Genomic DNA, 26864 nt, shown 5'->3' with positions numbered 1-26864 from the left:
CTTATAATGCTTTTTACTTCCATAGAATTGGTACTAATATTCCTATTTTCATTTCTGACTTTAATAATTTGAGTCTTCTCTTTTTCCTAGTGTCCATAATTAAAGGTTTGTAAATTTTATTGATCTTTTTAAAGAAGTAACTTTTGGTCTCCTTGCTTTTCTCTATTGTTTCTCCATTCTCTGTTTTTATTGATTTATTAATAATCTTTATTATTTCCTTCCTTGTAGTAGCTTTGGATTTGGTTTATTTTGCTTTATTCCAGCTTTTGAAATTGAAAAGTTAGGTTGCTGATTTGAGATTTTCTTTTCTTCCTTTTTTCTTCTCCTCCTTAGTCAGGGCCTCATTATGTATCCCAGGCTGGCCTCAAACTCATGATCATTCTGCCTCAGTCTCCCAAATGATGGGATTGCATGCATGTACTGCCACACCTGGTCTTTCTTGCTTTTTAAAGCAATAGATTATACACAAATTCCCCCCTGAGAACTTTTTATTGCATCCCATAAGTTTTGGTATGCTGTATTTTCATTTTCATTCATCTCTAAAGCATTTTCTAATTTCCCTTTTGAATTCTTATTTGATCCACTGGTTGTTGAAGATCGTGTTGTTTAATTTCCACACATTTGAATTGTCCAGTTTTATTTCTATTAATGTCTCCCTCCATCCTGCTATTGTCAGGGAAGATACTCCATATGAGATCTGTCTTTTTAAATATATTGAGATTTAATCGATGGCTGAAAAGAGAGTCTCCTGGAAAATGTCCACATTCACCTGAGAATTTGTATGCTATTGTTGGTGTACAGTGTTCTCTATATGGCATACCTAGTTGATTTTCTGCCATGAATCCCTTATTTACTTATCTTATAAATTCATTTTTAAAATTTCTTTTAAAGCATTCTTACCTCTAAAAATCTATTTCTGTCTGAAGAGCAGTGATGTTTTGTGAGAAGGTATTGTGTCTGTTTTTGTAGATTCAGAAACAGGAGCAGAGATGTCCACATACCGCATAGGTTCACGGTGAGTTAGTGGTCAGCCTGAGGTAGATACAAAGGCTTCTGAATGCTGGCTCTCTAGTATTCTTACCTCTTCCTTCGTGGGTTTCAATAGTTCTTCCTCTTAGTTCTTTTTAACTTCAGTGCACATGTTCTCCATTCTCCAATCCTCTCTCCCCCTCTCAGTCACACTTATGTGCTCTCCGAAGCACCCATGTCTGCCTCTGGCTCCATCAACATCACTCCTTGCTGACCTGTGAGTCACTATCGTGTCTGGTGAGTCTGCCTTCTCTTCATGAACATTGTCCCACATTCTTTTTTCTTTTTTGAGCCAAGATCTACTTCATGTGAGAAAGGAGGTGACTGTACTTAAGGAAAAGCAGAAAACTGAGGTTCTCAGCCAAGATTCTCTTCTGTCCCAGAGCTTCATGAGTGATCTGAAGTGTGGTGAGACAGTTCGTACACCCAGGGGCCTTGATCCTTCCAAGCCTGTCCTGATAAATCTTTCAAATAATGTGACCCTGGATTATTTGGATGGTGTTCACCTCAACCATGCTCATCAGCTGCTGGAAGCAAAATTTCCTGGAGACAGCAGCTCACCCAGTGTACTGAGCTGGGTGAAAACAAATCCTGCAGTTCCTACGACATAAATAGAAATTCAAAACCGAGAACGGCAAGGACGGCTGGCCAGCAGGAGACAGGCAAATGGCCAATGGTTCATGTTTGGATGATGAGGGAAGAAAGAATAAAACAAGAGGAAAACAGGAACTGTCTCTTCAAACGGTTGGGGAACACCCTCTGCTTCCCTTCATTTCCCAGCTGGGCAGGGTAGCAGCAGCAGGAGGAGCGGTCAGGAGGAAGCACTCAGTCCCGGATGCCCTGCCTGCGGCCAGGAGACCTTTTGGGGTGCATGCCACAGGGCCGGATGCTGGAAATGGGAGACACAGAGGATGCAGTGCCCAGTCCCTGCTGATGCCAGAGCCTTCTCCAAAGAATGGACGTCAGCAAACAGAAAACCATTCAGACCCTGCAGCGGGAGGGTTCCCATGGCAACCAACAGTTTCCCCAGCAGCTCCACATCCCCTTCTTTTCCTCTAATAAACTTTCCATTTGGGCCCAACCTACAGTCTGGATAAAGTACAGGTTGGGTAAAGGGTGCTGGGAGGGAGTGGAGATTGAAGGGATACTCAGGAGTGGGAAGAAGAAAACTAGTTTTCATATTGTCTGGGAATTAAAAGCCAGTGGCTCCCCAGATAAATAATCAGACTGTGGGGTTTGTTTTTGTTCGTTTGATTTTTTTTTTTTCTTTTTTTGAGCCTATCTTTCCTTCCAGTTCTGGCCAATGGCCACTGGTCACTTCTCCCTCCTGACTCTTCCCTAGTCATCATTCTCCCCTGCTGGAAGGCATTCTTGCTGCCAGATCCTGTTCCCAATTCATTTAATGGCCCTTCCCCCAAATCCCAGCTGGCTGGAGTTCCTCTGCCCTTTCAGTGGCTGACAGATTAAAAGAAAAGGAAAGACACCCTTGGAATGTTAAAGAACATCGATCCCTGGATCCTTGGCCTCACCTCCAAGATTCAGAGCCATTAAGCCTTGAGTGGAGTTCTAAAATCTGTGTTTTCACAAGCACCCTAGCTTATGCAGGTTTTGGTAGATGCTGTACACACCAGTGAAACACTGCTCTCAGGGGTCACCTAGACAGGGATGTAGCCAATTCCATGGGATAAGCAGCAAGTATGTGGCTGGGATTCAATCCTGGGCAGCAGATATACTGGAAACTAGGTTCTTTTGTGTGAGGAAGGGTCTTTTCTAACCCTAAGGGTGTGTAGTCCTCAGGTTGCCTCGGAGCTGTCAAGTACCCTGCAGCATCTCTCAGCTGACATGACAGCTGTCCAAAAGGAGGTCCCAGCTCTCTTCCTGGGAAAATGTGTGCTCCATTTCCTCTTCCAGGGCAGCTACAGGAGCTCTACAAACAATGGAGTTCACTGAAGGCTTGACTTACAGTGGGTTCACAAGATGTCATTTCTGATTCTAATGACCTGAATAAGACCAAGGGAAAGTCACATGAAATGAACCAGAAAATGAACAGAAATGACCCAAAAAGCTAGGAGGAATGTCTGTCATCTTGGAAAGGAAATGTTTGTGCTGACCTTGCTTCCCCCTCTGGTGTAGATTAGTTGAATCGGCGTTAATTTTTGTGTGCGATAAATATTTTTCTCTCTCAGCCTCATCTGATCTTGGTTGACCTAATTAATGGCAAAAAAAATTTAAGGACATTTTGAAGGAATATTTTGCATGGTGGCTTACATCAGTAATCCCAGTACTTGGAAATCAGACGAAGGAGGATTATGAGTTCAAGGCTAGCCTGGGCTACATAGTGAGAGCCTGTCTCAAAAGAAAAAAGGGTAGAAAAGGTGGGGAAAGAGGACACAATGAGGAGGAAGTGGAAAGTGATTGGATGTCTGCTCTAGAGACAAGCATGAGTGGTGGTTTCTAGGGAAAAGTGTGTTGTCATCACATTTAATGTTAACAGTTTCCCAAATAGACCATCATCCACTGTGCTGTGCCTGTGTGTCCAGAAATAAAGCACTTACTTTTACATGACTTGGAATGGGTTCCTAGGTCTGGTTTTACTGAAGGCTAGGAATCGTGTCCTATTTCTTTGTATCCATCACCATTTCCAGCATGGTGCTAGCCACTTAGAATGCATTCTGGTTAATTAGTAGACTTTCAGAAGGAATTTTGATGGTTTTAATACTTCAAATGAGCTTTTTTCAGGCTAGATTTACTAGATATTGTCCTTTGATGAGGTGACAGAGAATGGGATCTACAGTGTTCCCTTGAAATATCCCCATGAGTTTGTGGTGTGTAATAACTCTCAAGAGACTAACCATATAAAACCCTTCGGAAACCTCTTTAAGGCTGAGCTGGATCACTGGGAGGGCCTCTTGGCTTCTAAGATAACTGAGTGAGGACAGTGTGGAAGGGTGCTGAGGAGTACAGGTGCTAGATCCCAACCACCTGAACTGGAAACTCAGCTCTGAAGCTACTGGCTGTGTGACTTTGCATAAATTATTCACCCTGTCTTCAACTACAAATGGGAATCATAATAGAACCTGCCATCAGGTTACTGTGAGAACTAAATGAGAGAAATATGTGTAAAATATATAGGAAATAGCCCAGCCCAATAAATGTGAGTAGTAGAGACTAGAACTGGATTGTCTAATAGCCCCATAGACACACTCAGGTGGGATTCCACTTCTGGAAACATGAACTATATCCATGTTGCTTACCCAGGCAGCTTTCACCAGAATCTGTCACTAAATCATTGGGATGACATCATCAGATATCTAAACAACAGGATTCTTTGCTCCATTTCACTTTTAGTCTCATTTCTAACAACCATTCTGTATGAATACCTACTTTATTTTCTTTCCAAGCCTTAGTCATCTAGAACCTGGGTAGTGAGGGGGAGAGGGGAAAAACACATTGAGAACTATCTGCCCTAGAAATCATAGCTAACATGCTTTAAGGAAAAAAGAGGAGGTTCAAATGAGAGAAACCTCTCAAAACAGGCTTGTTTTCTGTTTCCACTAACAATGCTAACATGTCACCCTGAGTAAGTCAGCTTACTTTCAAGGGAAGCTAGGTCCCACTTCTGGGCATGAGGACCAAAATTCTCAACAGGTTTTGAAGTTTGGCATCCTGGGGAAAAGAAATCTCTTGCTTTAATCTTTTAATATTTCCAGAGTCAGCAAAAGAAAGCCAGAGAAGTCAGTCACCAGATTTTTTTGAGGAGGGGGTGCTGTAGGCTTTTTGGTCTACTGTCTTCTGTTCTTTTGCAGACAGTAAAAACTCCCTAACATTCTTCTCTGCTGGTCCAAAATGAGCATCACACATTTTCTAAGCAAAGGGTATCTTTTTCTTTTTCTTTTTTTTTTTTTCTGGTGGGACTGACTAAGGTTTGAACTCAGGGACTTCATGCTTGCAAACAGGTGCTCTACCACTTTAGTCACTCTGCCAGTTCATTTTTCTTTGATTGATTTTGAGATAGGGTCTCAGGAACTGTTTGCCCAGGCTGGCTTCAAACTGTGATCCTCCCAATCTCAGCCTCCCAATTAGCCCTAGCTACTTACAGGTGCGAGCCACCAGTGCCTGGCTGCAAAGGGTATTTTAAAAATAATACCTGACTATACACAAATGAAGACTATTTGGCCTTAAAAACAAATGAAATTCATGGGCTGGTGGAGTGGCTCAAGTGGTAGAGTGCCTAGCTAGCAAGCATGAGGCCCTGAGTTCAAACCCCAGTACCACAAAAAAAAAAAAAAAAAGGAATTCTAATCCCTACTATAATATGGATAAACCTTGACAACATTACCTTCACCTCCTGGGATTCTAGGTGTGCACCACCACATCTGGCTCAAATTATTGTACATGTCATCCATTGTCAGAAATGGATTTTCCATTGAGATATCCTGTTGTGCATTCAAACTCATGAATTCACACAACTGAAGCTTCACCAAGCAATAGTTGCCCCAATTACACCCAGGCCTCTGTGATATTTTACCTCCTCCTCTTCTCCTCTGTTCTGTTCTGTTTTAAATTTGTGCTAAGACCCTTAATAGTCTTCACATGCAGTTTGAAAAACACTATGCTGTATCTGATGCCCAGCCCCTGGGTTAAGACCAGATCACTAACTTCAGGTGAGACTCCTGCAAGCCAGAAGAGTCTCCAGGCAGTCTCAGTCTCAGTCTTCAGTCTCAGGCAAATGCCTGATATGGCAACGCAGGGACCGAATGAGAAACTCTGGAGTCCCAGGGAAGGTGCGCAGGCAAGGCTTAGGTGGTATGTCTGCCCCTTGGCAGGATCGGTGAGCATGGATGTCAGCAGTTTACCCTCCCTGGGTGGCAGATTTCCCTGCTGTTTTTCTGTGCACATCTGAGACCTGAAGAAAAGTACCACAGGGGAGTACATGTTTGACTTCTGATGGTCAAAACCAGGATGAGAAGGATCGGCAGTCCCTGAGGTTATGTAGGAAAGCACATATAATGTCATGTACCATAAAAACACCTATTATTTCTGGCAGATCATGTTGGAGTAATTATATCTTTCAGGGCTCAGAAACCAAACTCAGAATTGATTTTCAAAACAAAAAGATGCTGTCTGTATAGACTCCAGGACACTCCCTACTGTGAGAGAGATGCTTAAGAAAGTCATTCAACACACTTCATCTGATGCATTCTCAAGCTCTCTAAGCCAGGCTTCTATCTCCCTTCTCACAGCCATGCCTGATGGGATGAAGGGGTGGGTCCCTTGATTATACCTCACCCAGGTACATGGGCAATAACAAGATTGTTGCTTCCAAAGTAAATAATGGAAATTATCACCACTGGCGTCCATAGGATGCCATGTGGATGCCAAATAGTTCAGGCCACCATTTTCTTTTTTTAATTTTTTTTTCTTTTATTATTCATATGTGCATACAAGGCTTGGGTCATTTCTCCCCCCTGCCCCCACCCCCTCCCTTACCACCCACTCCGCCCCCTCCCTCTCCCCCCCTCAATACCCAACAGAAACTATTTTGCCCTTATTTCTAATTTTGTTGTAGAGAGAGTATAAGCAATAATAGGAAGGAACAAGGGTTTTTGCTGGTTGAGATAAGGATAGCTATACAGGGAGTTAACTCACATTGATTTCCTGTGCGTGTGTGTTACCTTCTAGGTTAATTCTTTTTAATCTAACCTTTTCTCTAGTTCCTGGTCCCCTTTTCCTATTGGCCTCAGTTGCTTTTAAGGAATCTGCTTTAGTTTCTCTGCGTTAAGGGCAACAAATGCTAGCTAATTTTTTAGGTGTCTTACCTATCCTCACCCCTCCCTTGTGTGCTCTCACTTTTATCATGTGTTCAAAGTCCAATCCCCTTGTTGTGTTTGCCCTTGATCTAATGTCCACATATGAGGGAGAACATATGATTTTTGGTCTTTTGGGCCAGGCTAACCTCACTCAGAATGATGTTCTCCAATTCCATCCATTTACCAGCGAATGATAACATTTCGTTCTTCTTCATGGCTGCATAAAATTCTGTTGTGTATAGATACTACATTTTCTTAATCCATTCGTCAGTGGTGGGGCATCTTGGCTGTTTCCATAACTTGGCTATTGTGAATAGTTTCAAATGATAGAACGTCAGGCTGGAGCAAGGATCAAAGGTCATCTTTTTCAATTCCCTCACTGTACTAACCCAAATGACCTGGGACACATGGCAATGGTCTTCACTCCCAAGTCCACCTCCTCCAAATCACTACAGCCCACACTTTCCATCTTACACATTCCCATAAGCAGAATGTTCATACCATGGAGTTCAACAGTTCATTTATCTGTGGGGGTTTTTCCCATATGAATAATATTCCATGTTTCTACTTATACTGCACCTGCCGTCTTTGGTCTTCCCTCCTCCATCTTCACCACAGGCATTGAACTCTAACTGCCTGATAACAAAATCTCTACTGTGTGTATATCCAGTCAGTCAGCAGGAGAACCAGCTGGGGAAGGTGTCTCCTAATCTCCCCAGGAAAAAAAAGTGTTGCCAGAGGATGAAATACACATTTCTGAAGAGGAATGTCATCATGTGAAAGACTTTGTTGACTTTTCCAATAAATCTGGGATTAGCAATGCAGGTTGGGTATGATACTTGTAGCTACCTGAAACAGAAAACTCCCCCCTCAAACAGTTGAAGTACTGTGAATGTGTTGTCTTACAAAACTTGAAGTCCAGAGATGGCTCGGGTTCCAGGAAAGATACAGTTCAGTGCTGCTCAGTAATGTTCTCCAGGGCATAGGTTATTCCTGTCCTTTCGTTCTGCTGAAATCAGCATCTGCTTCATGGCAGCCCTGATTCTTCTCAGTGTAATACGATGGCTGCCACAGGTACCAGGCTATGCACTTTTTGTGCATCACAAGGAGGTTAGAGCAAATGGAAGTGATCATTCCCAAAGCCCTCCTCTTTAGTCTGATTGGGTCACACTAAGTCAGATGTCTATCACTGACTGGCCCAATAACAGTTGTCAGAAGAATTCTAGGTGCTGGCTGGTATACATCAAAGCTGCTCAATGGCGGCACTATTGATAATTTGGCCTGGGATATTCTTTGTGGTAGTGGCTGGTCTTTGTATTATAGGATGTTTAATAGCCTCTCCAGTCTCTAAAACATCACCACCACCAGTCACAAGAATTAAAAATGCCTCTAGACCTTGCCAAATGTTCCCTGGGGGAGGGGCAAAATCACTTCAGATTGAGAAATTGATGATATTACATGAATTAAGTTACTTATATCTGTGCCTCAGTTTTCTCATCTGTACAATAGGAATCATAATAGCACTCTCATGTGACCACTATGAGAACTAAAAGAGCTAATTTATGTAAACATATAGAATATAGTAAGTACATAAATGCTAACTAGTATTTTCATCAGCTACTCCTGGTGTCTGAAAGGTAGGAGATATTCAAAAAAATTTTCTGAATGAATTCAATGGAAAAATCTTTCAGATCCAGATAACATTGACAGTTCAGCAAAACGAAATGCCATCCTGCTGAGAAGTTCTGAAATTGGGATTATGATGGATTTGTGGGGCATTTCATGTTCTCACTTGAGAAACCTGGCATTCCCCTCGAATGTAAATCCTCACTTATGACCTGATGCTGCTCAGAATTTACGTGGCCTACGGAATGAGAAGGGTGAGCACTGGGAATCAGGGACCTCAGATGACCTGGCTGATTTATGTATTTAAAGAAACATGATACTGAGCAGTTCTACCCTACAGGATATTCTGGAAACCAAGACTGGTAGCTTTTCCTTAGCTGAATGTTGTACTGTTGGAAATGCAGTCTGAAGTCTGATGAATTGATGGGTCAGTCAGAGAGTAGTGTCTTATTGTCATAATTTAAGAGTACATGCATTTTTCCACTTTGTTACTGTTGACAATAATGATGTTTCTGTTTGAATAGTACCTCATGCAATTTTTAAAAATCACTTTCATATGCCTCTCTGAAAATATTGTTGGATTAAAGGGGAATTGAATACATTTTACAAAGATACTTTACATGTAAATTTGATAGCTTATACTTGTAATCTAAGCTACTGGGGAGGTGGAGATTGGAAGGATCGAGGTTCCAGACCAGCCCTTGCAAAAAAATTAGCAAAGTCCCATCTCAAGCAATAAAAGAGGGCATAGTGGTGCATGATTTTCATTCCAGCTACACGGGAAGTGAAAATAGTAGGATCATGGTCCTAGGCTGGCTGGTCATAAACTTGAGACCCTATTTGAAAAATACACAAAGCAAAAAGGGCTGGGGGAATGGCTCAAGTAGTAAAGCTCCTGCCTAGCAAGCAGGAGGCCCTGAGTTCAAACCCCAGCACCACAAAAAGGATATTTTATGTACAGAAATTGATCTTATGGGGTCCTGAAGGAAAACTTGATCAGGACACACAAACTGACCAAAGTTCACAGCCTGAAAACAACATGGCCAAAGAACCCAATGATGATTACAAAGCATGCAAGGAAGGTGGAGGCAAAAGTGCTTCCTCAGGGCGATGGCTCAGTAAATGAGCAGAGCTGGGGGAGGACATGATTAGAGCTCTGCTAGGCATGGTGTGTAGGAACATGTGATCATTGTTCTGAATTCTGCTAATAAACCAAGAAAAAGATTTTTAAGACATTGTACATAAATTTGTAAAGACAAAAATGAGATAAGACAACATCACTAGGTGAGAAATGTCAGGGGAGAACAAGGAGATGGGAGGTGTGTAGATTGTAGAGAAAAGCTAAGATCCTTTCACAATAGGAAGTTATATTACTTATGGTAAATATCAGAAGAAATAGGTAGGAATTAGAAGAGGTTGCCAGGAGCAGGAAACTGAGGCAGGAACTTGATATTTTTTGCTCTTAAGTCATATAGTTCTACTTGCCTTTTAAAACACCTTAAAAATGTTACTTTGATTAAAATAGAAATTTGATATAAACTAATACTGATTATTGATAATTATCTGCCCATATAACTCAAGTCTCCATGAAGTTTTGACTAAGACTAGAAAGAAGAGGAATGAATGGAGTGCCTTATCACTTATCGTCCCAGCCAGAGCACTTGTGAGAAGGAAAGGAAGCACCGTTAGCAATCCCATGGGCACAACAGGTGCACAGAGGAACAACCCCAGATAAACTGGGGTTTATCGTCAGCCCTGGTGTGAGATAACCAAGACTGACCAAGACTGAGGATTATTTCAGTGACACCGAGGCAAACACCTGGCCACCCTTCCCGCATTCGTGTAGTGGCAGATAAACAGACATCTCAAGTGACATCCACTGACTGACTGACCACATCCAGGGAAGTGGTTCCTCTGCCAGACATGCCTGGCAAAATTCCGTGTCCTTCCAAGCTTTCTAATTGTCTTTTTCACACCATTATTGAAGAGTTCATCATACCCCTTTGACACTGTGCTTTAAAAGCAAATGACAAGCCAGGAAAAAAAAATTTGCAAATACATGGCAACCCAACTTTTATATCTCTAAACTTAAAAGAAAAAGGTAGAATTCTAGTTAAAACTTGGCAAAGTCTTCCAACTCAGATCCCTTTGGGTTCTGTCCAAGTCTGATGGTATGTATTTAATGCAGTTCAACAAGTAGTTATGAAACACTGACCACTTACCAACTCTGGGCTGGGGCCTAGGGGCATCCAATAAATGAGACAAGACAGACCTATGACACATGAAGAGGTGGAGAAGTTCTGTGGTCCACAGACTCATGGTCTTTTTTTCTGAGAGTTGGTAATCTTGTAAAAACAAAAAAGTAGTCATTCTAATCAACCCATTGTAAATTAGAAATATCATAAGATAAAAACACATTCGGGCCCAACACAGTGGCTCACACCTATAATCCTAGCTACTCAGGAGGCAGAAATCAGGATGGTCACTGCTTCAAGCCAGCATAGGCAAAAAGTTCACAAGACCCCATTTCGACCAATGGCAGGGCATGGTGTCACTCCATTGTCATCCCATTTACATGAGAAAGCATAGATAGGAAGATGGCAGTCCAGGCCAGTCAGGGGTACAAAGCCCAACTCTATCTCAAAGATAACCAAAGCAAAAAGGGCTCAAATGGTAGAGTGCCTGCCTAGCAAACATGAGACCTGAGTTCAACCTCCAGTACCACCAAAGGGAAAACAAAACCAGAAACACATTTAAGACACCAAGCCTATAGAACATCATAGCTTCAAAGCACAACACACTGTAGAGTTATTAGTGTTTTCCCCTCAAACTTGCACCACTGGATGCTGTGCTAGCATTGCATTGGCATCACAGTACCTGTCACTAGCCTGAGAATAGAGCAAAATTCAAAATGTGAGGTACCAATGGAATTTTATGCAGCCATGAAGAACGAAATGTTAGCATTTGCTGGTAAATGGATGGAATTGGAGAACATCATTCTGAGTGAGGTTAGCCTGGCCCAAAAGACCAAAAATCCTATGTTCTCCCTCATATGTGGACATTAGATCAAGGGCAAACACAACAATGGGATTGGACTATGAGCACATGATAAAAGCGAGAGCACACAAGGGAGGGGTGAGGATAGGTAAGACACCTAAAAAATTAGCTAGCATTTGTTGCCCTTAATGCAGAGAAACTAAATCAGATACCTTAAATGCAACTGAGGCCAATAGGAAAAGGGGAACAGGAACTAGAGAAAAGGTTAGATCAAAAACAACCCAGAAGGTAACACACACGCACAGGAAATCAATGAGAGTCAATGCCCTGTATAGCTATCCTTATCTCAACCAGCAAAAACCCTTGTTCCTTCCTATTATTGCTTATACTCTCTCTACAACAAAATTAGAAATAAGGGCAAAATAGTTTCTGTTGGTTATTGAGGAGGTGGGGGGGAGAGGGAGGGGGCGGAGTGGGTGGTAAGGGAGGGGGTGGGGGCAGGGGGGAGAAATGACTCAAGCCTTGTATGCACATATGAATAATAAAAGATAAAAAAAATGTGAGGTACAGTTTCTAAAGAACACATCAGTACTTAGATACCATCGTAAAGTCAAAAAAAAAAAAAATCCCAAATTGGACCATTCCAAGCTGGGACGCATCTGTATTTGCTTTGGGAACTCTCTCCTCCCACCTAGCTCCTTTTGTCATTTCTCCTTCCTCTAGTGTCACTCAGCAAACCCCACAATCCTCTCACTGTTGAGAAAGGGTTCCTGACAGCATGTAGCACTAAGAAGTCTGGGCAGCAGAGTGAGTCTTGTCCAAGTACAAGTGAGGCAACCTGAGCTTAAAGGCTTAGTTCAGCTGCTGACGAGGGGCTGACCCATGAGTTTAAGACAGCAACTGGAGATGCTAGACTTCCCATCCCTGTTGGTTATGACTCATTCTCCCCACTTAACTGAAACCATCAAATCTGGAAAGAAAAATAAAAAGACATTGTGTCATCTGTGAGATCCTTATCTTAACACTATAGAATTGTGTTAGCATTATCCACGGACATAGAAATACATTTTTGAGGAAGATAATACTTTTTGCTATATTTTCACATTCTTTTCTAGAGTTAAAATAGGAAGAATATTCATCCATATAAGGATTGCCCCAGTTTACAGGTGAAAAAAAAATTAAACAAATCAAGCAACTTGTCCAGAATCACAGAGTAAGTAAATATGAGAGTTGGAATTTGGATAACGGGAGTTTAGCACCTAACAATACTTCTATGTCAACAAGATAGAAAACTGAGGCACTGGGAATTAAGAAGTTGGGGTAAAAACTACAACTAGTCAGAGACAGCCAGAATACTAGCTCTAGGAGGGGTCATAGTTTGGGGGGCCTGACTCTATAATTCCTGCAGCTCCCAAGAGGCCACAGACATGGTCCTCAGCCATCCTTCCTCTAGAGCCATGGCTGTTGTGGTTCTGCACAAGGGTCTCTGGTCCCCAGTGGTTGTGTGCACACATGCCTTTCAGAGTCACCATCATTAGAGGCCATTCTCCGCGGTCATTCATTCCTTCAACCTCGAAGCTCCCAAATTCCAAAAAAGTCTCCACACATCATCTGCATTTTGCTCCACACCTTGCCCAGTTAATTGCCTTGGTTTTCCCCTAAAGTGGTTCAGCATACTGGAAACACAAGTCATGCCCCAAATCTCTTTCCCTAAGGGAAGAGCAAGGAAGCCTTGGGTTGTTCCCTTCATCATTTCACAGAACTTAGCTAATGTTTTTTGGCTTTAGAGAAATAATATTTCCCACTGAGAAAAGCGTAGAGTATTAGAAGAGTGAGAAGTCACACTGTCAGATGTAAAAGCTGAAAATATCTCCATGAGATAGGAACTTAAATTCCAGGACTGATTATACTTGTGTGACTATAGTGAGCAATTAAACTCCATGACTCTCAGTTTCCTCATCTGTGAAGTGGGCCTACTTTGTGAAAGTTTGTCTAGCAGGGCATCAAAATGCAGTAAAATTATTATGTCTCACCTTGTTAACTCCTATCATGTAATCAGAGAGACAAATGGGCAAGAGGAGATATTTTCTCTTGTGGTCTCTTTCTCTCACAAAGTCAGTAGTTCTAGCCACTATCAAGCAGAGATGGAGATTAATGAAGTTGTAAGATTGCCTGGGAAGATTCTTCCAAAGTCAGCAGAGCCTCGGTCTTCAAACACAGCATCTTAACTAACACATATCACAAGGCTCAAGGAGGCTCTTCAGATGAAGAGTGCTTGGCTAGCATACACGAGGTCCTGCACCTCAAAAAAAAAAAAATACTGAAATTATAGAACTTTTGGAAGAAAGCATATGCCCAATTTCCTGCTATTTGGGGATAGGCAATAAGACTCGAAACCCATAAAGTATAAAAATAAAAAACTCGATAAATTGGATTTTATCAAAATAAAAACTTCTGCCCTTCAAAAGGCACCATTAAGAAAATAAAAATGGCCAAGTGTGGTGGGCCAACCTGTAATCCTAGCTTCTCAGATGGCGGTGATCAGGAAGATTGTGACTTGAAGCCAGTCCAGGAAAAAGTTCACAGGATGCCATTTCAACCAATAAAAGGTATAGTAGTGCTTGACTGTCATCCCAGCTGCATGGGAGGAAAAGGTAGGAGAATCACTGTCTAATTGCTAGCCTTTGGCAAAAGTGGGGGAACCTACCAGGAAAATAAACCAAAGCAAAAAGGGCTGGGACATAGCTCAAGTGGTAGAGCTCCTGCCTGTAGCAATCACAAGGCCCTGAGGCAAGCAAATACTTGGAGAGAATAGTCACAGTGCACGAATTAAAAATGGATTTGCACTAGCCTAAGAAACACAAGGACACCAGTTCAAATTCCAGTACTGCCAAAAAACTAAAAAAGAACCACAACTAAACAATAAGAGAATATAATTAAAAATGGACAAAAACATTGAACAGATGAAGACAGAAGAATAGCTCCTAAAAGACATCTAATATTATTAGACAAACAAACATGAATTAAAACCATTCTGAGTTACATAGATATTCATTGGATGACTAACTTTTCAAATCCATTATTAGTTTCTTGTTAGTACTATAACAAATTGCTACAAACTTAGTGTCTTGAAAAAACAAAAGTATCATCTTACAGACTTTGAGGTCAGAAATCTGAAATAGGTCTGGCAGGGCTCAAATCAAGGTGTCTGGAGCTGTGTTCCTTCTGGAAGATCTAAAGGAAGATCTATTCTTTGACTTTTCCAGTTCCTTAGAGGCTGCCTTCATTTCTTAGCTGGTGACTTCATCACACCAACCTCTGTTTCCAGCCTCAAGTCATCTTCTCTGACTCTTCTGTTTTCTTCCATCTTTTAAGGACTCTTAGTATTGCATTGCCCCGCCTCCACACACATACCCGGACAATGCAGGATAACCTTCCCAATCCCGAGATCCTTAACCTCATCTATAAGGTAACACATTCACAGGTTTGGGGAATTAAGACATGGACACCTTTGGGGGCTGCTATTCTGCTTACCACAAATACCAGCTGTTGGTGAAAATGAGATGGTTACTTTTATATGTGAACTTGACTGGGCTAAGGGATACCCAGATAGCTGGTAGAATATTATTTCTGGATATGCCTGTGAGGGTGTTTCCAGAAGAAATTAACATTTGAATTGGCAGCCATGCGCCAGTGGCTCACGCTTGTAATCCTCATGGTTTGAAGCCAGTCTGGGCAAAATAGTTCATGAGCACCTATCTTGAAAAAACAATCACAAAAAAGGGGCTGGGGAAGTGGCTCAAGGTGTAAACCCTGAGTTCAAGCCCCAATACAACACCCCCACCAAAAAAACACATTTGAGTTGGTAGACTGAGAAAAGAAGACCAGAAGACCACTTTCATCACTGTGGGCAGGCATCACACAATCTGTTGAGGGCCCAAATAGAACTAAAAGGTAGAGGAAGAAAAAATTCTGTCTTTTTGTGTGAGCAGGGGTAGCTATCATCCTCTATCCTTGACACCAGCACTTCTGGTTCTTAAGCCTTCTGGCTTGACTTGTGTGGCAGAGACTTGCACTGGCCCCTCCCCGCCATCCCATTCTCAAGACTTCAGCTTGAAATTGAATCTCACCATTCGGCTTCTTGTCCTCCAGCCTCCAGGTGACTTCTCAGCATCTATGATCACACGCACTCGATTCTCACCATTAATCTATAACCTACACACACTCACACACAGAGCCACGCTCACATGACACAGAATGATGTTTTTAGTTGGCAAAGAATAGCAAGTATGATGGAGATGCCATAGATCACAATAGAGCTGACAAGTTCCTGTCACCTAGTGAGAGTGGCGCCATGTTTGTGGTGATGCTGGGTGTAACACCACCACCCTGCTGCCAGGTGTAGAAAAGTCCCTCACAATTATGTACAGTACATAATACTTGATAATGAAGGACTACTACTGGTTTTTATTTATTTATTTATTTACTTTTGCCTTTTTGAGCCAGCCTGTCACTATTGTAGCCCAGACTGGCCTCAAACACACTATGTTGCCCTGGCTGGCCTTAAACTCCTGCCTCAGCCTCCCAAGTACTGGGATTATAGCCATGTGTCACCACACCGGCTGTATATGTATTATACTATACTTTTTGCCATTACTTTAGAGTGCACTCCTACTTTTTTCTTTTTTAAGTTTGCTGAGACAGCATGCTGACTGGGCCACGTGCTTGTGATCCCGACTGTGGCAGGACGAGTGTGAGTTCCAGGTCAGCCTGAGCTACATAAAGCTAAGGATGGGGTACATAGCTCAATGGTAGAGCATGTGCCTAATGTGTGCAAGGTCCCGGGTTCCATCCCTAGCACCACTCACACACACACTCACACTCACACTCACACACACACACACACAGTACGCTGCGTTATACGGCAATAGCCTCATTATTCATCTTGTTTACCATGCCCTTGACTGCATTTCTCAGAATTTCCTCACATTAAGCCACACCACATGACTGTGTGTGTGTGTGTGTGTGTGTGTGTGTGTGTTTGAAATCTCCTACTGGCTGTTCCTGTGGAGAACTCTAATACACAGGTGGAACACCTGGAACTCACTCAAATTGCTGGTGGGGTTGTAAAATTATGGCCATTAAAGAAAAAGAATTATTTGGCAGTTTGTCAAAAGTTGCTTACCTAATCATCCAGCAATATCTCTCCTAGATATTTACCCAAGAGAAGTCAAAACATATGTCCACATAAAGAATTTTACACAAACTCCAGTTTATTTATCATGACCACAACCTAGAAACAGCCCGAATGTCCATGTGAATTTATAGAAGACACTATCATCTACAGTAGATATACTCAGTAATAAAAATGAGAGCCGGTGGATGGAGTGGCTCAAGTGGTACAGCACCCGCCTACCAAGTATGAGGCCCTGAGTTCAAACCCCAGTGCTGCCAAAAAAAAAAAAAAAAGAACAAACAGTGGGTACATGCAACAACATGGAAGGCAAAAATGCCAAACAGAAGAGTTCCTATTAGGCAATTTCATTCATATAAATTCTACAGTAGACAAAATTAGCCTATAATGACAGAAAACTGATTAGTGATTGTTTGGGAACTGAGATGGGGAGAGGTTGGTTGACTGCAATAAAAAGATGCCAGGAAACTTTTGAGGTGATTAAAATGTATAACAACTTGACTGTGGCAATAGTTACTTGAGCATATTCATTTGTCAGAATTCACTGAACTCCATGAATGAATGAGTACTCTTGCATATAAATTATTCCTCAATGAAGTCCATTAAGCTTTTTCTGTGAAGTGTATCACCTACCTTGTTTAGGAAGGCTAATTTGCTTCCAGAATTTCTTCCTGTCTAGCAAGAAGTACTCTAGTAGCCATTGGACACTATTTCCTCTTATCTTTCCCTCAGTTGAGATAATGAATAGCTCTATGAAATCTTATCTGAAAGAGGTACTTCATGTTCATTGCAGCATCAAGGAAAGTGTGATGTGTATACATGATGGAATACTACTTAGCCACAAAAAAGAATGAGATTCTGTTATTTACAACAACATGGATGGAATGGGAAATCACTGTTAGGTAGAATAAGCCAGGCATAGAAAGGCATATGTGGGATCTAAAAACATCAAACTTACAGAAGCAGAGAGTAGAATGGTGGTTACCAGGGGCTGGGAGTGGGAGGAATAGGGAGATAGTGACCACAGATTACAAACTTTCAGTTAGACACAATGAATAAGCTCTGGCGACCTATTGTATAAGACGGTGACCGTAATTATCAATAATATGCTGAATACTTGAAAATTACTAAGAAGGGAGATCTCAAGTGTTCTCACTACACACACACACACCCCACACACACCCCACACAAAATGAAAAGTATGTGAGGCAATAAAGATATTAATTATCTTTAGTCATTTCATTAAATATACATGTACCAAGACATCATGCTATATACCATAAGAATATAACATTTGTGTCAATTTTCCTCAATAAATCTGGGGGAAAAAGAACAGCTCTTTAAGACACTTAGCCAGGATTTAGTCCCTAAAAATATCCTATAGAGGTTTCCCAAACGGTGAACCATCCCTGCCAACACACCCATTCTCCTTCCTGTGAAATCCTGTATTGCCTTCACCTGAAGCGATGCTTGGGCCAAAGAAAAGGCTTGGGCTGCTGATCACAGATCCGGAAGGAGTCGATGGCCAGGCTCATTCTCATTCCTTCTACTTTCTCCAAGCCTGCTGCATCAGTCACACAATGATGAAGGGCACGTCCACGCCTGGAGCTAATCACACTAATAGCTCTCATTTGTTCAGCGTTACTGCATCCCAGAGGCTGGGTCAAATACTTTAGGCACATTTCATATAAATTAGTCATCATATCAATATCTCCATTCTATGGATGATGAATTGAAGGTCAGGCTGGTCAAGTGGTTTCCCCATTGCCATAGAACCCAGAGTTGTGTGACTGCAGAGCCCCATAAACCATTGTTGTATACTGCTGATCCCTATGTTCAACATGCTGGGACACTAACCATATGGGAAGCAGGGCTCACACCTATTTTAAAGGGCTCTAGAAAGACCCCAATATACCGTTCTCTCTCTAACCTGTGCTTTTTCCATCCAAGAAACCTGGGCCTTTGAGATTAGCAGCATGTTTTAAGAATGATGGGCTGCATGCCTCACAAAGTTTCTGATTCCTGGTTTATGGTGGAAACATTAATGAGACGCTCTTGCAGAGAATTCTTGGAGGAGGAAGCAAGAACATGACATGCATTCACCCATTTCTTCACTTGCTCATTTAACATTCACTTCAACATTACAGAGCAGTTACTGAACCAAGTCATTGTGTTGGTGCTGGGGATGTAGTAGATCCTATTCTCAAAGTATTGTGTTCTAGTAATTATCGCCTCCTATCATGCCTTCCCCTGTCCTTGGCCAGATTCTACCTCCCAATATGAACCATTAATCACAGCCTGACACAGCCAGCCTGGCCCTGGGATGACTCTGAGTTGAGTACTGCTTCCATGATGGGAGCGGGGGTTGGAGGAAGATGGTTCTTTTGACATGGGGTGAGGAGGTCCCTGTGTGTTGGCCAAACAACCATTCAGGAAGTAACAAGTCTCCCCTTTCCTGTTATTCCCCCATGATTCTCAGTGAGTTATAAGGAAATGGTGAAATAATGGGCTGGGATTGATTCACCCCAGGGACCCTTAATAAATTGTTCCTATGCACTGCTCTTGACTTTTAATGGAAAGAAAATGGGAGGAGTAGACTTCTTTCACAATTTCAAAGTAGAATTGAGTTCGGTTGTATAAAATACATTCAAGTTGCATCATCAGTAATGGTATGAGGACATAGACATGGAGCCAAAGAAACATGAACAGCCTGTTCTGGAAAATTCTGTGTGTGAGTGAATATGAACACAGGAGTGTCAGGCTCCCCAGGTGTTGAGAGGCTATATTTCCCTGAAAGGGAAGCTGTCCTGGAAAGGAGACCCTTGGCTCAGGTTTGGGCTGATGGAGAGTCGTTTGCACTGAGCCTCGCACTCAGTAGCACACTCTGGGCTTTTGCAACGGTCCTACTTGATGGTAAGCAATAATTATGCAGGTACACTGTGCCCCTGCATTCAGAATGATTCCTCGTGTAGGGCAGGCATTACAAATTTGTTCTTAATGAATGAAAAAAGATATGTTGTAGAAATCTTTGCTCCACTGCGTGACCATTTAAAAGGCACCACATGGTCCTGTGTGGGGGGAAAAGGTGGATTTTACTAAGATATGCAAATATGTGGATTTTTTTTTCTTTTTTCTTTATTTTTTTGTGGAACTGGGGATTAACTCAGAGCTTTGCGCTCACAAAGCAGGTGCTCTACTGCTTAAGCCACACCTCTTGTTCATTTTGTTCTGGTTATTTTGGAGATGGGATCTCAAGAATCATTTGCCCACATTAACCTTGAATGGAAATCCTCCTAATCTCAGCCTCCCAAGAAGCCAGGATTACAGGCATGAGCCTCTGGTGCCCAGCCAAATGTGTGGACATTTATTGCATTCAGAGCACAAGCTATGGTGGGGACATTGTCAGTGATGACTAACACCTGTTTTCTAGAAGCTACAGCTTAATGTGCATGTTGGGGTAGCAAAGGTAGGTAGGGGTCAGCAGAAAATGCGATATGTAGTATGAAAGAATGCATGGATTCATACAAGAAGAAAATAAATTATTTCTTGGAGATAGTAAAAAGACTTTGGGGGAGGAAGAAACGGAATTGAGCTGAGCTTGAAGGAGAAAATAGGGCAAAGCTTTCAAGAAAAGGGAATCCCTGAGCAAAAGTAGAAAGCTGTGGGAGGAGGAACTTGTTTTTAAAGGCTCCAAGACCCTTTAAAGACACCAGTGAGCCTTCTGTCTTCTCTCTGAAGCGGTGTGTGTCTCAGTGGTCAGAAAAGCAGGGCTACTTAAAGAACTTGGTAAGCCATAAATGTAGAAATTATCCCAGTACCACTCATGTCATTTGAAAATTGTGAAGTACTAAATTACAGACTTTTCATTTCATGCATTCAATATAGCTTGATCTTTTTTAGAAATGCAAACATTAAATGCTTTTAAAAAATTTATTTTAGAGTTTCTGATTTGAGCAATTATACAAGGAGAAGTCTGCTGCAGGAGAGAAAAAAAAAGAACTCTGCACACTCAGTAGTTTAACATCCACGTGTTTGGTTGGGGTAGCATTTCTGGGCAGCTCTCCAAAAGGCAACACAGGGTTTTAGGCTCCTTGTGTCCATTGGTTCTGCCATCTACCAGAACCTCATGGGCTCATTCACTGAGCTCTGCATTTACCTGTGCAAACAGCACATAGATTATGGCAGATTGCACAGAGAGTTCAGAAACTAAGCCTAGATGGGGATACCTCATGCCCACCCATGTTATGTTAACTGTCATCCCCATACTATAGGGAGGCTGAGAAACACAGAGGAGAATATGTGTATTAGTTTCTTATTGCTGCTGTAACAAGTCACCACAAACACAGCAACTTACACAGCACACGTTCATCCTCTTATAGCTCTGCAGATGAACAGTGCAACATGGATTTCACTGATTAAATCAAGGTGTTACCAGGACAGTACTGCTTCTGGAGGATGGCCAGTTTCACAATATTAATTCTGCTGATCCATGAACATGGGAGGTCTTCCCATCTTCTAGGGTCTTCTATTTCTTCAGCACTTTATAATTTTCATTGCAGAGGTCTTTCACTTCCTTAGTTTGTTCATAGGCACCTTTTGTGAGGCTACTGTGACTAGGATTGCTTTCCTGATTTCTTTCTCAGCTTGTCATTGGTATATAGAAAAGCTGCTGAAATCTGCTTCTGTGTGTTTTCCAACTTTTAGAAACTCCTCAAACTCCTTGGTTTGTCAACCTCTTCCTCTTTCTATACAGCCAGCAAAATTACCCCTGCATAAATGTAAATAAATAACTTACGTACCAGATATTGCTTTGATTCTAAGAATCAGGGTTTTGAATTTCTGTGGTTGTTTCACTATGTGAAACATTTCACATTTTAAAAATCAGGCAATATGTCCACAATTGATAGGAAAAGAAAACCCACTAGCTTCCAGGCCATGCTGAAAGCTGGTTGCCCACAGCTGGGCAGACTGAGCTAGCAATGAGGGATTCTCTCTAATTTTACTGATGCCTTATTGAATTATTTTCATTGGTAGCACCAAGCAGGAATGAATTTTATTAAGTTTGGCCCTTAAATATCATTTAAAACATCACCAAAGTATTGCTCATGTCTCAGCATTGAAATGAAAAATTCCCTGTACACAATGATCAGGCAAATACAACTAGCAGAAGAAATCAGTCTGTCAGGAGAGGAGGGAGCAGCTTTCTACTTTTTTTTTTTTTTTTTTTTTTTTGTGAAGCAACAGTTAAGCATCCTTCAGAGCCTAACAAAGGTTTTAATTTGTTGTTGAGAGACACACAGCAAACTTAGAGGCAGAAAAGTTCCAGGTAGGGAAACCTGGATTTACTGACTCATACATCATGAAGGATTGAGTTTCAGACCCCAAGTCTCTGCCAAACTCTGACTGATTTTTCAAGAGAAACTATTTAGCAATCCTCAATATATAATTTAACTAATGAGAAAAAGCTCTGTTTAATCAAATAGGAAATGCAGACAAAGCCCAGGAATTTATATGCCTTATATTAAGCATGCCAAAACACTAAAGCTCCCTAGAAGAGCAGCGCCTCCCCATAGTACTCCACAGAGCTGTCCATGGCCCAAACAAATGCTAAGAATCTTTGAGTATTGAATGTGAAGAAACACATATTTTTCTCTAATGGTAAATAAAATAATTTTCTGCATATGTTTGTCCAATCAGTAAGGTGACATAAAGAAGTTGACCTCAACACATCACAGAAAGAACACTTGACCCCCAGATTACTGGGGTCCCTTCTACCTACAATGTTTCACTATTCTGTGGACCCATTACCAGTGGTGTGCTGCAGCTTGCTTGTGCTAGTCTTCAGAGCCACTGTGAACATGCCTTCACTACTTTGTGTTCAGTGATTTCAGTGATATTTCAGTAGTAGCTTGAGATGACCATGGGAAGAGTATGTATATCAAAGAGACTAGCAAACACAAACGCTTCAAGCCGGTGCTCTATTTTTCAGTTTTCACTTTTTTTTTTGAGAGCCAGTTGTTAAGCATTGACCAGCACAACACTGACCTGTGCTGACATTAAAACCATTTTCAGTATACACAGGCATAATGTGTTATGCTTTGCTTTATTGTGTTTTACAGATACTGCTTTATCTTCAAATTGAAGATTGTGGCAAGGCTGGGTGGAGTGAGTCTGTGTCATCAGTTTTCCAATGGTTCAGATGAGTGTAAGCATTTTGTAGTAAAGTATTTTAATTAAGATATGTACATAGTTTCTCTATATGTAATGCTATCACACACTCGGTAGACACAGTATAATGTAAATGTAACATTTACATGCGCTTGAAAGCCAAGAAAATCCTATGGTTCATCTTGTCATTGCATTTGTTTTACTGCAGTGGTCTGGCCTGAGGTATGCCTGTGCATTGGAGTGTTCTTCTAACAAACTACTTGATGCCACTATTTACAGAGTCTTCAGGATCAGGAGCTGTGATGTCCTGCAGCTTTTAGTGTCCTGACAACAAAACCTATTCATTTCTACCTGCTATTAAAGAAGTGCTTTTATTAGTCATTGCCTGTTTGTTATTCTTGTTTGTTTGTTTTTCCTCCTTTTTTATTAACATATTATTGTTGTACTAAGGGTACATTGTGACACTTACGAAAGTCCTTACAATATATCCTAGTTGAATTCATGTCCTCCATCATTCTCCTTTATCCTCCCTCCCCCTATTATTGTTCTTACTAGAATACAAGAACACAGGGATTTCTTCCCTTTTATTCATTGATGTACCTCAAGAACTGAGCAACACGTAATAGATGCATCATATTTATTGAGTAAATAAAGTTTTTCCAAAGCTTAACCACAGTCGTCCTAGTAGGTAATCCCACCAGGCTTTCTCTGTCATTAGTATTATAAATTCTTCATAAGAAAAAAGTTAATTTCCTCTTAATAACTCCTCTGCATTCTTACAATAATTTACAAAAATACCTATATTATAAAAGTGGTAAGTATCTCTGTTATAATCATCTATTATATATATGAGTGGCTCCACTCTAATAGGACTCCCTAGAAATCAGGGTAAGTGCTTTTTGTTGTAATGTTTATTTCCTTTTTAAAAGCAGCATTTCCTTTCTTGTTTTTTCGTCTCAGGACCATGTCACATAGAGAGCTGGGACTTTTCCTAATCAATCCAGGTCCTGTGCTGCTTAGCAAGACTACAGCCCTTTGTAAGTCACAGGTGTGATGGTCAGAGCTACCCTCCAAGTCTTTCTCCCCCTTGTGTCCTCAGCCTGGAGAGAGTTCAAGCTCAATGCATGTTTTCTGAAGGAATAGGACTGATTTCTTCTTTGAAAGCCTTGAAGAGACTTCAGCAAAGCTGAAGGAAAAGCTGAATTTCCTCCTAAACCATTGCATGGTCTCTGCCCTCTGCATGCATGTAGATGTTTCTAACCTTCAACTTGGCACCAGTCACCTGTCAAAACAAATCTCTTAAAGAGACTTAAGCAGGAGGCCAGCTCAAGGCTTTATTCTGACGGAAGCTGTATGTCTAAGTGAGGCTGATCGTGTCCTTGGCCTTGATTGTCCTCTCTAATGACTCATAAATAACCTGAACTCCTCTGACGTAATAAGCTTTGGGAAGTTATGCCGAAATGATTGACAAATCTTCCCCGAGACAGCCTGAGATGACCAAACAATGTATGATAAACATATTGACAATGTTGATCAAATGTAATACCTTTGAGGTTTTCCTATCACCACTGGTAAAGGCAATAGGGAAACCTGGATCTTGAGAAAAATATGCCTGGAACAATCTTTGGTGGCTTTCTGGGATATTACATTTCTAGTGCTCTAAGAGGCTTTAAGCGCTAATATAAGCACAAGGGCCACCACACTGCAACCACTGTGAAATAAACAGCAAGCTATGACACCAGAGCCAGCACACCCTGAACTTTCTGTGGAAACTCCCTAGGGACCCAAGGTTGCATAAAATCCAACAGGAAAAGACAGCCCAACACCTTCTAATCATTCTTTCCCCACAACAGGGTTCTGAAATCTTTGAACTTGCCAATTGCTGCTTGCGAAATCAATCAACCAGGAACATTCTTCACAGAAAGAAGTTTTTATTGGTATGTGGAACAGCTCCTTCAGGGATGGTTAGAGGTCAGAGGAACGTATGTTCCAGGCTGATCAGCTAAGACACCAGGCAACAATTTCCCAATCAATCAAGGCCAAAGCTTAAGGTGTTTGTTCATAGTGGGGATGAATACTTATGCAAGTTTTGTGTATTTGTTTCTTTAGAGGATTCCTTTCCCTGAGGACAAAGGGAATAATATACTGCCTCCTAGTGGGAAAGACAAGAGACAAGCCATTTAGAAACTGGAGAAGCCCTCTGACCCTAGATGAAAATCCAAACTTTGCTCTCCTGCTTTTTAGAGAAGTGGCTCTATATAAGGCACACACAACATCTCTTTAGAAAGGTCTATAAATCCTCCCTTGGTAGACCATTCAAACCTACCAGCCAACATATTTCTGATAATTTCTTATGGGCTCAAACATGTATCTGGAATCACAGAAGATGCTAAGGAAATAGTAGGCAGGAGTTTTGCTCTCAGAATATGACGTATAATTCAGCAGGAAAAAACAGTTTGTAGCTTAAAGCCCAGCAAGTCTTTGTATGGCTCAGTCAATATGTCAAAGCGAAATTTTTCAGAATCTTCTGCCCACAGAAGCAAGCTCAACCTGGTTTCCCATTCATACCTGCCTAGCCACATTTGTTACTGTTCCTCTGTGACGTTTTGTGTTTCAATCATGACTAGACTTGACTTAAAGGCAGGTCCTCCAAGGATCCAAGCTCTTAAGACGTTCTAAGACATCACTAGATACATAGCAAGGCAGAGAGGACAGAACTGTCAGAACTCCTAAGGGAGAGGACAAGGAGGAATATCCCCATGGAGATGCTTAAGAAACAGCAACACTTCTAAATTCTTTCTAAGGAGAATGGATCCAACTAACTGTATAGCCTCACTTGACTAAACCAAGGAGGTAGTAGCACGCTGGGAAAAGGGGAGAGCACCTTACCTACAGTCATAATACCCAGTTTCTCCACAACCAAAACGAGAGAAAAGCTGTTAAATGGAGCATCCAATTATGAGCCAGCCCAGAGAAGGCTGGCTGTGGGATCCTTATGTGCTCTCATACCTCTGTGCTGTTCCTGAGGTCACCCCACTAATATTCTAAACCAAGTTAATCTCAAAACTCAACAAAAAAAGGAGGGTGTGGCCCAAGTGGTAGAGTGCCTGCCTGGGAAGTATGAGGCCCCTAATTCAAATCCCAGTACCAAAACAAAAGATTTTTTTTTTTTGTACATAATTTGAGTTTATGGGGTCCTGAAGGAAAACTTTTAACAGGCCATACAAACAGACCAAAGTTCACAGCCTGAAAACAACATGCCCAAAGAAGCCAAATGATGATCACAAAGCATGCAAAGAAGGTGGAGGTATAAATGCTTTTGGGGGGTTATTGCTCAGTAAATGAGCAGAATGGGGAGTGAACATGAGGGCAGGTTCTTGGTAAGAACACTCTGCTAAGCACCTGACCCCTTTACTAGACTGGAGGTTTCTTAAACGGACATGTGTTGTATCTTATTTTTCTGTGTACCCCAGCATCTTTCCTACCTCCTGGCCCTTTTAGTATATTGGTGCTGTTTTTTAAGACCAGGGAAAAGAAAATCACAGAGAATGCCTAAGCAGTTGGAGTCATAGAAAAAGATCTGGGTTGGGTCTTAGTCAGTGAGTAAGGAGGACTTGGAGAGACAGGGGTGGGGTCCTTGCCACCAAGACAGCAAGAGTATCTGAAACAAATGGGGGGGGGGATAAAGGAGAATGATGGAGGAGGTGAATTCAACTATGATATATCGTAAGAACGTTTGTAAATGTCACAACAAAAATTAAAAAAGGAATAGCAACAACAATAAAAAGAATATGTGAAACAAACAGTAAATGACACGACCTCAACTGTGAGAGACAAAAGAAGAATTAGATATTCTTCTAAGTATCTAATAAAGATCACACAAAGTCCACCTTCTGTTTCTTCATCCTTCTCACGATGTCAAAGGGATAGGAATATGGTATAAATTTGTCATTAGAATTATGAGCAGACAGAGACTTTGGTTTTAATTTCACCTCTGAAGCCAAGTCTTCTCAGAGGTTATCTTTGAATTCTTCCCATCC

The 26864-nt window shown here is 41.5% G+C and overlaps 1 long non-coding RNA gene across 1 annotated transcript in view; it reads left to right on the top strand.

Moving 5' to 3' along the window:
• The window catches only part of LOC141414084 (uncharacterized), a 30196-nt gene extending 7025 nt beyond the window's left edge, over positions 1–23171 (top strand). The window contains exons 2-3 of the long non-coding RNA XR_012439178.1: positions 22776–22861; positions 23033–23171. This is a non-coding gene — a long non-coding RNA (uncharacterized lncRNA). The remainder of the gene's footprint in view (positions 1–22775; positions 22862–23032) is intronic.
• Positions 23172–26864: the final 3693 nt, after the last annotated feature.

Source organism: Castor canadensis, chromosome 11 (assembly GCF_047511655.1).
Source record: "Castor canadensis chromosome 11, mCasCan1.hap1v2, whole genome shotgun sequence".
In the NCBI taxonomy this organism is placed as follows: domain Eukaryota; kingdom Metazoa; phylum Chordata; class Mammalia; order Rodentia; family Castoridae; genus Castor; species Castor canadensis.
This window is presented reverse-complemented; position numbering and strand designations above follow the sequence as displayed.